At 42.7% G+C, this 11,777-nt stretch overlaps 1 long non-coding RNA gene across 1 annotated transcript; it reads left to right on the plus strand.

The window, feature by feature from the left end:
- The first annotated feature begins 1,499 nt into the window (after positions 1 to 1,499).
- LOC138107207 (uncharacterized) lies at positions 1,500 to 10,466 on the plus strand. The gene is made up of 3 exons (XR_011149317.1): positions 1,500 to 1,694; positions 2,296 to 2,400; positions 10,288 to 10,466. It is a non-coding gene; the product is annotated as an uncharacterized lncRNA (long non-coding RNA).
- Positions 10,467 to 11,777: the final 1,311 nt, after the last annotated feature.

The raw sequence follows: 11,777 nt of genomic DNA on the forward strand, positions 1-11,777 counted from the left end.
TGATTTGTTAAAGGAAACCCAATCCAGCTCAGAGCTCATGAGGCTACTGAGATGAGTTACAGTGATGAGTCAAGCTGCAGTGCTCCAGAGGAGGGGAGCAAATAAGGTACAGGTTGAAGCAATCCATGCATCACTCTCAGCTGCTCATTGCTTCAATCTGGGGGACCCCAAAGGTATACCCTGTTTGGGGCAGGCCAAGAAGTCTCAGAACAAGTCTTCCTCCCAGATTTCCCACAAGGCAGGAGGTGGCACAAGTCCAGATGTTTGCACTGGCCATTCACATCTTCTGTCCCTTCTCCCAGTGCAGCGAGTTAAAGATGCAGCCAACAGCCTTGAGAGATCTGCACATTTACAGCAGCCCCATGTGTACTGCAGTGCTCACTCCAGAGATTCAAAAGACAAGTTGGTACACTATCCTCATGACTTTGCTTTTAAAATCCTAAGTCAAAAAGAGATAGATGAAAGTTGGGAGGTTTTTTATTGATATCTGAACCTTGTTGACATTCAGTGTTATTTTGTGATGGAAGCTAAGACTCATATAATCTCTGGACTCCAAGGCCTGGAGCTTCAAGATGCAGTTTTAAAGGCATATGGATAAGTTTCAAGAATTGCCAACAAAGATCCATCCTTACGGTGTATTTAAATCTATGTGATTTACACACAGTGGGTTCAATCTGCAACTCTTGACTGCCTCTTGTCTGGTGGCATAGTCCTCATAAAGCTGATTTTATTTTTTTTCCTCGAATGATGCCTTGATTGTTTCCAAAGTGTAGAAAACTTCCAAATCATGCCTGAAGGCACACTTAAATGAAACCTTTTCAAGCATGTTTTCTTGATACTTGCTGCCTTAAAAATAAATATATAAATGACTAAGCAAACAAATAAATAAACAATTAGGTACACAGCCAGCTGAAGCCTACTGTCACCACTTTGTTTCTGATTAATATAAGTCACACTTTTCTTCTTTCCAGCTATTAAGTATTTAGATCCATTTATACTTTAATCCCTTGTCTTTTTCCTGGTCCTTTGTTGCTGTGTTACATCCTCACAGTCAGAGAGCATTGAACTAAGTGGTAGAAAAATGGGAAGAGGGAGTTAAGGCAGTAATCCAGCTTTGAAATAAAAAATTGGCCTGAGGTTAGTGCTTGAATCTAAAGAGATTACCGAAGGCAGAAGGGGGAAAAAAAAAGACTGACAAGAGAAACTGAGGCATACACCTGAGCCAACATTCGTGCTTATCTGGATGACGTACTTGAATGGAGTCCTTGTGACAAAGTGTTAATTAAATTGCATTTCCCTGAGTGTTAACTGGGCCAGGGCTAAGAGTGAGAGATTTTCAGAAGGTTATGACAGGATTGTTAGGGTTGTTAGGTAAAAATGTAGTTCAGCTGGTGCTGGGCTATGCTGCTTGGTGGGCTGCTCTGTTCAGGGAGGACTTCACACCGTCATGAGGAGCAATCAGAGAGGCCCCATAGGTGCTGAGATGGGAGGTGTTCATATTGTGCTCCCCACCTTCCCCTATATCACTTTGTTCAGGCAGAGGACCACTGCACCCTGGAAATACGTTCACTTGGTTCATAAATCATTGCCTGTGAGATTTAGAGTGTGTTCTGGGCTTGATCTTTTCTGAAAACTGTATTTCCTTTGGAGGTGGGAACAAAATTTCGTGAACACCAGCAACAACTCTGCTCATAGTGAGGAAACATATCTGCCTGTTAACTGTCTATCACTTTCTCTATATTCCTCTTTAGCTTTGAGAGCAGCAGCAACCTCTCTTCTGGTTAAATTAGAGGAAACTGGCTAGAGAGAGGTCAGGTAAAGCCAGTTGAGATATTCTTATGTTCACTAAAAGAATTTTACACAAAAATACAATTATTGGTCTCCTCTGTCAATAACTGACTCCATAATGCCCAAGGTTACACCTCTAGTTCTTTGCTGCTTGAAAGCCAAAATCAATTTCCGCATGAAATTTTGAAAATAAAATACCTGCTTAAGGACACATTTTGGGCTCTGTGTGTGCTGCAGCACAACAAGATATAAACTGGGTTTTGCTGAAAATGGGCATCCTTATTTCATTTATCCAAGTCAGGGCAAAAAGAATGATGTTTCTGCAGTCAGATATAGAAGACTGCACAGCTCAGTTGTGTCCTGCACTAAGATACAATAAACACAGTGTGGTGCAGCTTTAATTTTAATTCAAAATAAATATTTCCATAACCTACAAAATTCCTCTAATACACTTATCTGGGAGAACACAAAGATTAAAGAAATCCTGCTAATTCCTTTATCTTTCAGATACAGGGCTGAAAACAAAGACATCCAAACCTTGAGCCATTTAGAAGAGGAAGAAGCCAAAATCTGTGCCAGAGGTTTGACTGCTGGGTTGACTCATGGCTTCAGGTAAGCTTCTTTCCCTGGGTTGTTTAGCATTTCAGAGGCCCTCTGTGCTCCTCAAGGAGAGCTGTGGATTACAGACATAAAACCTTGCATAGCTTGCAGCCAAGGCGCAGCACGGGGAGTACAAACAAGCTAATCCAGGGTGCCTTCCTATCCAGCTGCCTGCCTCTGACCCTGGCCAGCACTACATGCTTCAGAGGAAGATGTAAGAACCTCACAGCAGGCAGATGTAGGATAATCAATCCTTTCAACCTTGTTCTCAAGCCCCGTTAGATCTCATCGTGATCCCAAAATAGTTGAGGTTGGATTAAGTCTTGAAGGATGACATTTAATATACTCTAAAAATTGTTGTTATCATTAACTCCCATGACTCTGGAAACTAATGTTATCCATAGACAAATACATTTTCATTTTGAATCACCTTGTGTCCTTGGTCTACTATAGCAATGAGTACATAGGCTTAAACACCTGTTTGCAAAACGTATTGAACATTTCTTTCTATCTGTGGTGATTTTGCTGTGATTTTTTTCACTGCATGTCTCTTTTCCTGACATTATGAGCTAAGGAGGAGGGATAAAGTGAGTATACTCTAGAGATTACACATTCCTTCATCACATTATTGTACAAAAGGTCTCAAGAGATGAATTATTTCAGCAGCTTAAGCATTGGTTTGGCAGCCTGCCTCCAGCCCCACTCAAAAATACAGACAGATTTGCACCTCTTCCAACACAAACTCTGATCCACACCTCAGTCCAAATTGCTGACCTTGGCTGACTTTTGTCCCAGCTTTCCCTGTCATGGTTAGGATAAGCAAGATCTTATAGGAAAGCTATTTTTGCAGACCATCCATCCCTTGGCAGCCCTTCCTGCCCTACATCAACTGGAGCAGTAGCTTGTGTCTCTCTCCCAACACTATCCCTTTCATTCACCCTTTTTGTTAGCACAGCTTTACCCAAGACTCTCAGGCATCCTGGAGGTGAAAGAGTTGTCAGTCCAGAATGCTTTTCCAGCCTCCCTGTTCCTTTGGCCTCCTTTTCACTCTGCACCATTTGTAGCACTCTTAATGTAGCGATTTTTAAACCTAACCCTTGCTAATAGCCTTGTCTTCTGCTCTTTCCGTAGGATGTTTCCTTAACATTTTGCTTTAACAGGAACCATATCCCTATTTAACTTGTGCAGTATGTGTGAGGAAGTTTTAGAGCCTGTGAAGAGATGTTATGTATAGGATTTCAGCTAGATTTGTAGTGCTTACATAGAATTGCTCAAACATTTTTGAGTGTTTAATTTTTAATTAATTTTAGCTATCTGCTATCATTTGTGCACAGATTGAATCTCCATGGATATATCTACAGTGATGACTTGGACTGTCTCCTTGTGTCACCTGCACCATCTGCAGTGCAGCATCCTCTCCCAAACCCCAGCTCTTGACCATTCCTCCTCCCTGCTCTTTCTCTGTCCTTTATTCTCCCCCTCCCATAACATCTGTCATAGGTTAGCAAGCATAGTCCTGGAAGGGATGTCCTTGCTAAGGGGTGCTTACAGCTTCCTCTGGGACCTGATAGAACCTATCAGCTGGCCAGTTTGAATATGGACAATCCTTTAAGCCACTTAAAGTTGTGACCGCCTCTGTGATCCACACTTAAGAATAGACAAACTCCCCTCCAGCTCTCTCTCGTTTCCGGTGCTGGGACAGGTGGCTGCAGGCCCCGTGTGGGGGCCAGCGGGCCCGGCAGCTGAAAACCTGAGGGAAGAGAGAGGAGATGCTTAAAGCTGAAATTCTGTTGTGAAGCTATGATATATCAGAGTATCCCGTTGTAATTTCATGAAGATATGGGGGGTGGAGTGTTCAACTCATAAGCAAAAGCATCTGAGCTGAGATAGGCAGATGCTGATGGAGCTGTAATTTCATGAGAAGTTTGGACAGGGAAAGATGAACCAGATGAGGACTTTTGCTCCAAATGGGAAAGGAGAAAACCTCAGTTCCTAGAGATGCTCCCAGAGATAGTCCTAACGATGAAGATGAGGAAGATCCTTTGCTTCCAGGGAAGGAGAAGGGCCTCTGTTTTTTGTTTCTGAATGGCTCAACCTTAAAATTGTACCCCAAAAACTTCAAGAGTGGACCCTCGAAAGCAGTTGCAGGAAAAGCTGCAAGTCGGGGAAAGGGACTCACATTGCGAGCAGAGAGACTCCTCTTCCTAAATGGACTGAACAATATTTGGAAGTGGGCGGCTGTCTCGGTGTGATACTGTTTTCATAGCACAAGCAAGAAGAGACTTCTCTTTCTAAATGGACTGAACAAGGTCATTATGGAAGTGGTAAACAGACTGAACATCTTAAGGGTTGTCTTTTTCCATTGTCAGTGGGAGATGGGAGGAAGGTGGGGGTGGTATAATTTTTTTTTTCCCTCTTTTAGGGTTGTTAAGAAACTTCTTTATATTCTTTCAAGTTTGGTGCCTGCTTTGCATTTCTCCTAATTCTTATCTCACAGAAGATAAGCAGTAATGAGTATTTTGGACCGAACCACTACACTAAATTGGTGTTTCCGCCCAGTTACAAACCCGACCCGCAACTACATCACAACCTCTTTCTCCTTCATGTTTCATACTTTGTTCTTCTCTCCTGCTTGCTGCCCCTCACTGAAACAGAGGCCAAGGGGCACCTGAGGGCCCCATGTGTGTCTTTATGTGTGGTGCGCAAGAGACTGCAGAGGAGGACCTGTCTGGGTGAACTGGCAGAGCCCCATGCTGCGAGCAGGGGGAGGGAGGCTGGCAGGGAGGTGTTGCCCTGCTATGGGACACAGTCACTCCCATGATGTGACAGGGACAATTGCTGCTCAGAGCCACCATGGCATTCTGGGCACATGTCTGCTAAGGGGAGGCACTGTGCAGGCAGGAGACCCTTCAGCAGTTCGGAGGTACAGATCATAGGATGCATGTGAAAAAAACCTGCTTTTTTGGTAAAGATTTCCCACCTTCATTTAGATTCCCATGCAAGCAATATTTTACCCTTTTCCAGTACTACATATCTTTGGTGTTTTGGTACTGGAATTTGGTTACTTGAGCCAGTCATCTGGTTGCCTAAGGTCTTTCTGAGTGTCATCATAATAATTCTTACTACTCACCCACCTAAAAATTTGTGGCTGGTGCATTTTTGCTACTTCAGTTCCAGTCCTTTCTAGATCACTCATAACCACAAGCAAACAAAATAGTGTGGGATCCAGAGTGGAACCTTGAGGCATATGATGTTTGCCAGGGTGAAAATAGGCCATCTGATTCTTCACTTCTTTTCCCTTTATTAAAGTTACATCAAAATAATAGTTTACTTCCCTCCCCTATGCTGTCTGAATTCGTACAGTTTCTCTTCTTTGTGATGTTTGCTTGAAAGTGTTTTGACAGTGTCAGTAGGTCATGAGTTCCTCTGATATGGCCAGAGAATTATGAGAGATTAGTGAAACACTTGCCTTCTCTGGCTGTCATTTTAAACACTCTGTTACTATTTCCTTCTCATTCTTAATGCTACTTTCAAGAAAGGATGGCTGAAACATTTCAAGCAAACGTAGCTTGTCAGACTGCAAAAATCTATTTCTATTACCATCCTGATCACACCACTCCTCAGCACAACCAGGTTTTTAAATGTGGAGATCAGTAGTAATTGGAAGAGCATGAAAAAGGGCAGATTTCAAGAGCTTTGGGCTTGATTTTCCGAACAGTTTGGTACTCATACCTGGGACTGGAGTTTCACAGACCTGATGTAGTGGGAACTGAACTGTGTTGGAAACCTGACCCAGAGCTGTGTTTTGGCCCCTCTTAACAAGTGGATGAGTCTTCAAGGCACAGTGCAGCTCTGTGCAGCTAACAAACTCAGCTTCCAGAGATCCGGTAGAGCTTTCAGTGCCCAGAAAATTAGCCTTTCTGTAGGGCAAAGCAGCTTCACAGCTATTTGCCTTCCAGTTTGGATGATAATTAGAGTACAATTAGCTTGGTGGCCTTTGCCCTGTGCGTAGTTGTACCAAGAAGACAAGTTTATGCTTTGGAAGTCCTTAGAAAGTGCTTTGGAGAGTGTATACACCCATCCGCCATCTCAGACAATGAGGAACCCTCTTTCTGCAACCACTTCTGCATGGGGTGAACCCAAAACCTATGGAAGTTGCTTCCCTCATAAGCCAACGGAGATACTGAGGAGGTGTACGTGCCATTGCCTCTGACATTCATCAACATTCCCCTCTGACCCTCAAGTCTCTTCAGGACTAAGAGACCTCCGAGATCAGGCTGCTCATGCTCCTTCTCCCAGTGAAGTGTAGCTTGTTCAGTGGGACATATGCTTAACTACAGCTGGTCATGACTAAAAACATATCCCTTGGTTGGCTGCACAGGTGCAACCCTGGTGTTCTGCTATTGTCTAACTACTGAGAAGAAATGGGTGCTGTATTTGATGACTTAGCCTACTCAATGGACACAGCTCCTGGAAGAAAAACCCAAGCTAAACAAAACAAAACCCACAGAAATCAAAACAGCTGGGAAATGCTGCTCCATGTAATCCCAACTGTCCTGTCCTGCTGCTCAGAGGAGCCATGTGGCTCGTACACACACATGCAGGAAAATGATGTTATTAGAGCCATCAGGTATTTGTTCAGGAGGCTGTGGGATGCAGCCATTCCTTGGGCACTCCAGATGTATTTACAGTATTAAAAGGTCAAACAATCTTTCTATTTCCCTGTTTACTTCAGAGAGTTTTGTTGAACACTCTCATTATTCGTTGTGGTATTTCTTTGATTTTAAGAGGATTTCTCTACACGACTGCAGTTATTAGAATGCAGTGTGTGTGTAGTGAATGTGCTATTACAATAACAAACTTCTCCTTGTAGTAGATATTTATTCTGAGAGCAAAGTTTTTAGTTCAGCTGTGCGTGTGGCAGTAAAGACAAGATGCACCAAGTAATTTGGAAAAAGAAAAATGATTGAAATGGAAAAAAGACATAAAATTAATAGTTTAGAATGATGACTTCTGTCCCTGTCTTTGTTATGGCCTCTGTGCCAACTATTAACTTACTTTTCATTACCTTTTTTTTTGACAGACAGAAACACTGTACAACAGCATTGAGACCCTGAGAATGGGATTTTTCAAATTTTTGTCTTCATATAATTTCCTCCTAATTGCAGGCAGGGCTTTTGGCCTTATGAACTGCGAATGAATTGCAGAAAGCCTCTGAATCCCAAGGCAATTGTTAAGGATCCTTCCTGATCCCCATCCAGAAGATGCCTGCTGTTCCTTGTCCACAACACCCTTCCAGTGTCAGAGAGAGAAAAGAGGCAGTAGAAAAGAGGTTGCTGGAGTGGGAAGCAGCTAAACACAGCACACAAACTCTCTGATTTAGTGAGAGAAGGTAGAGGCAGTAAGGACTTTCTGTAGGTTTAGGAACAGTAGGAATGGTGGCATTATCATCCAGAGATAATTAAAGATACTATAATGAAGGCAGGGAGTCAAAGGCATTATGGTCATGGTTTCCACTCTATATTTGAAAATCCACAGCATATGGGCTTGGATAAGGCTGATTACTTCCCAGAGGAAGTAACCAAAGAGTCTGCTAAACATTATCTATTAGGACAACATATATCTAGGAGTCTTGAGAGGGTAGGCTCAGGAAACATCTGTTTTTAATGAACCTGGAAGTACTGGCAATATTGCAGATGACTGCAAAGGTCTTAGATTTTGCCAGTACTTTGCCACCCCTTCAGAGGGGTGTAACAGGAGCAGCTAAAACAGTTATAAGCTGAACAACATGAAATTAGTATCTGGCAAATAGTGCACAGAGAAATATGAGGTTCTAACTAGAAATATAAATAATATCAGGCAACTTAGCTTTCAAGGAGATAGAGCCTACTAAGCAGAACAACTGTCATTTTGTATGTGATTACAAATTCAGTTGTCAACAGAGACTGCAGAGAGATAATGTGCTTTTGCATTGTGTTCAGCATGCCCCAGCACAATATTTTGACTTGAGTCAAAAGAGGTAGGGAATGCTGACTGATGGGAATGAGTTTTTTAGGAAATAGTCGATGTCCAGTATTATTTCCATTTCTCTATTGGTGATCTTGAAATAAATATAAAATTGCTGCTGATAAAATCTGAGGATGACACACAAACTGAAGGAGTAGCCAGCAATGATGGGGACAGAGTGGTTACACAGAGAGATAGGATGGTGCAGCCTGTAGTGCCCATTTCAATAAAATGCTTTTTAATGTTGCCAAACACCAAGTCATTCACCTGGATTGCAGGAAAAGCAGTTTTGATCTGGTCAACTCTTATTCACAGCAGCCCTAGCACAGGATTTGTTTCCTTTTCTTAATTTTTTTTTCCATCTTGAAATATCTGTTAGGGTAATACATTTGGATCCCATCACCGACTGTTTTGCAAATGTTTTTTTGCCAGCACAGACTGTTTTTAAGTGGTTGCGTATGTTACTGTTAGCCTCTTACAGGTGAGGGTGACAGTGTTGTACCAGCAGTGACTGAATCAGAGTCGGTCTAGGTGACTATTGAGACCTATTCTGTGCTCAGCACATGCCACTCTTCCCCGAGCTTGGTGCTCTGCTTGTGACTAAAGATTCATACATTGGCTGATAAATTACACCGAGTCAAATGTGCATTTAAAGTTTCTTGAAGCACTTTCTTGGACAACTGCCCTTCCCAGTTCATTATTTGGGCATTCTCGTACCATCTGTCCAAGCCACGAGCCCAACTTATTGCAGCTGGGTCTTCATTAATAGGCTCTCAAGATTCAGTCTTCATGCTGTGAGGTTTGAAGGGTGATTAGCATCTCACACTGTCTTGGGCAGGAGAGGGAAAGTCACAGTAGCAGAACTTCTCCAGCTTGTACTTCCTTTACAGCATCAAAACCTCATATTTGTATAGAATAATGTAAAGACAATACAGGGGGAGTCTGTTTCCATATTATTATTAGGAATATCTTGATTTCATGCAGGATCTTGAGTGACAGTCAAAGATCTTAACAGAGAAGTTGCACATATGAAGATGGATCCATTGATAGATGCTCTATTTTAGTAGTTTTTTCCTCCTTGAAATCAAATATCACATACTCTAATACAAGCCCACAAAGTCTTGTGGAATATTTTATGGTCACAGATTTAGAGTACATTGTCTCCATATCTCTTTTCATGGATCACTACACCAGGCAGACGTCAACCAGAGTGCTGGGCTCAAGTCCTGACTTGCAGGACTGGTCAGCTCTCCCCCATCACTTCAAGATGGTCCTCTACATGCTCATGGCACCCCACTGAACACATTGAAAAAGCTCCTGCCACTAAGCTTGTGAGAGTTGATGAGATCACAAGCTGGGAAAACAGTTAGCTTTATTAAAATAGGGCCTTGAATATTGAACCAATTTCTCAGACGTGCTTCTCTTGTCATAAACCCTGACAGATCAATGGGTTTAAATTTCTGTTTCTAATGGGCTAAGCAGGCTTTGATAAAAAACAAATGTATCTGTGAACTACTCTCTCTTTCTTTCCAGGAGACTGCTTCTTTGTACATACCCAGCTACAAATATCATAGTGATTGTTAAAAAAGTTTTTTCCCCCGTGATGGTTCCATATCAAAAGGAATGAGATACTGATAATTGTACTATAAACATGCATCTTTCAGAACTTATTTAGTGGATTATATACAGCCTTCTCTCCCCACTGCTGAGTAAACAACCATATGGGCATACCTGCATTTGGACTCTTTTTTTAACCACCTGAACCTGCAGGTTGTTCCCTTCTTGCTGCACTAGAAGGGAAAGCGGAGGTGTAGAATTAATTTTTGTGGTGCTAGCAACCAAGGAGTTAGGCCACTTTCCCTAAAAGTCCCCAGCCTATGGATGTTGTTTCAGGTCTATTTACAGGAGTACGGATGAGTACGACAAGAACTATAAAGGAAACACGAACCTGCTTCATGTGGTGATGTGGTGAAAAATTAGATGCCTCTGGAGAGCTGGACCTGAACTGCTGTTCCAAGGTTATGGGGGCTCCATTTTGCCACTGCCTTCACCAGCCTGTGAGAAAGAAACAGGTACAGTCTCCTTAGCAAGAATGACCCAGCAGGGCAGAAGTCTTTTCAGGCTCTCACTTCTTCCAGCTCTTTTTAGCAGATGTCAAGGAAATTGCATCTGACCATCAGCAAAGAGCCTGGGGGACTTCCCACATGCTGCTCCTTCCCTCTGAAGCTGATGATTGTGTGGATGACTACCTCTGCCCTCTTCTCCCTTGCAATAGAACTGCCTGAGCTCCTACTTAGGGCTCCTCTGAGGGGCCTCCTGGGCTTGCTCTGTCCAGTCTCATGACCCCCAGCAAACAGCAGTGGAACAGGAGTTTCTGGGTCATTTCATTTTGCTGGGGGTCTTGTACGATCTGGGTTAGTGCCAGAACTTCCACTTGGGCAAGGGTATGGGGTAGGGGACAGGAAAGTGCATGGCAAAGGGACATGAGGTTCAGGTGACAGACACATAAGGAGTGATTTTCAATTTTGCTATGTCCCCTTCTCTGACTCTTGTTTGGGGCTCTCATTGCCTGTGACCCCCCTGTACCACTTCAGCAGCTGACACCCAGGCTGGGCATGGGGTGCCTCTATACCACAGGGGACTTTGTGTGCAGACTTGGGGCAATGAGAAATAAAGGATGAATTTGGCTTGTCCTCACAGTGTTGGCCTCTCTGTGGTAGAGAAATTTCAACATCTGTAAATAATTCTGTCCTCCAGAGAAGTGATTGCCTGTATTGCATTATCTGTGAAAAATTCTTGCCCCAAAACCTTATTTGTGGCTCCATTAACCTAAAGAACTCATCTGAATGCTCCATTTGCCTTTTAAATAAAGAACAAGTGATTGCTGAGGACTCACATCCCTATCATTTTGTGTTGCTTTCCTCATTATGAGAGGAACATAAGGGTCCCCGATCATTATTTCTGACTCTGTCATTAGTAAAGGTCTGGAAAGCGTGTTTTCACTCCATTAGCCTTCAGAAATAAAAAGAATGATTGCATAAGTCGAGAATAATTATTTCAACCAGCTCTTCTCAATGTATTGCTGTGGAACAGTCTGGGGTCTAAACAGGAGCTGACAAATTAATTTATATTATTTCTATTTTCCAGAAAAAACACCATGTTCAGGACTGATTTAGCAACACAAATGGCTTTATTTGTGGTTTAATGTGCTTCTCTGGTCACTTATGACAAACATCAGGAAGCTGATATTTTCCTTCAGGAGGTCTGCCAGGATTCCTGCAATTTACTCCTGGAAGAGTGGCAGAACAGAGATATCCAGATCTGTCATAGTCCTTTTGTTTCTCAGAAGTGTGTGGATACTCACATTAAACAGGACTAACCTC

This window comes from Aphelocoma coerulescens, chromosome 3 (genome assembly GCF_041296385.1).
Source record: "Aphelocoma coerulescens isolate FSJ_1873_10779 chromosome 3, UR_Acoe_1.0, whole genome shotgun sequence".
Taxonomy (NCBI): Eukaryota; Metazoa; Chordata; class Aves; order Passeriformes; family Corvidae; genus Aphelocoma; species Aphelocoma coerulescens.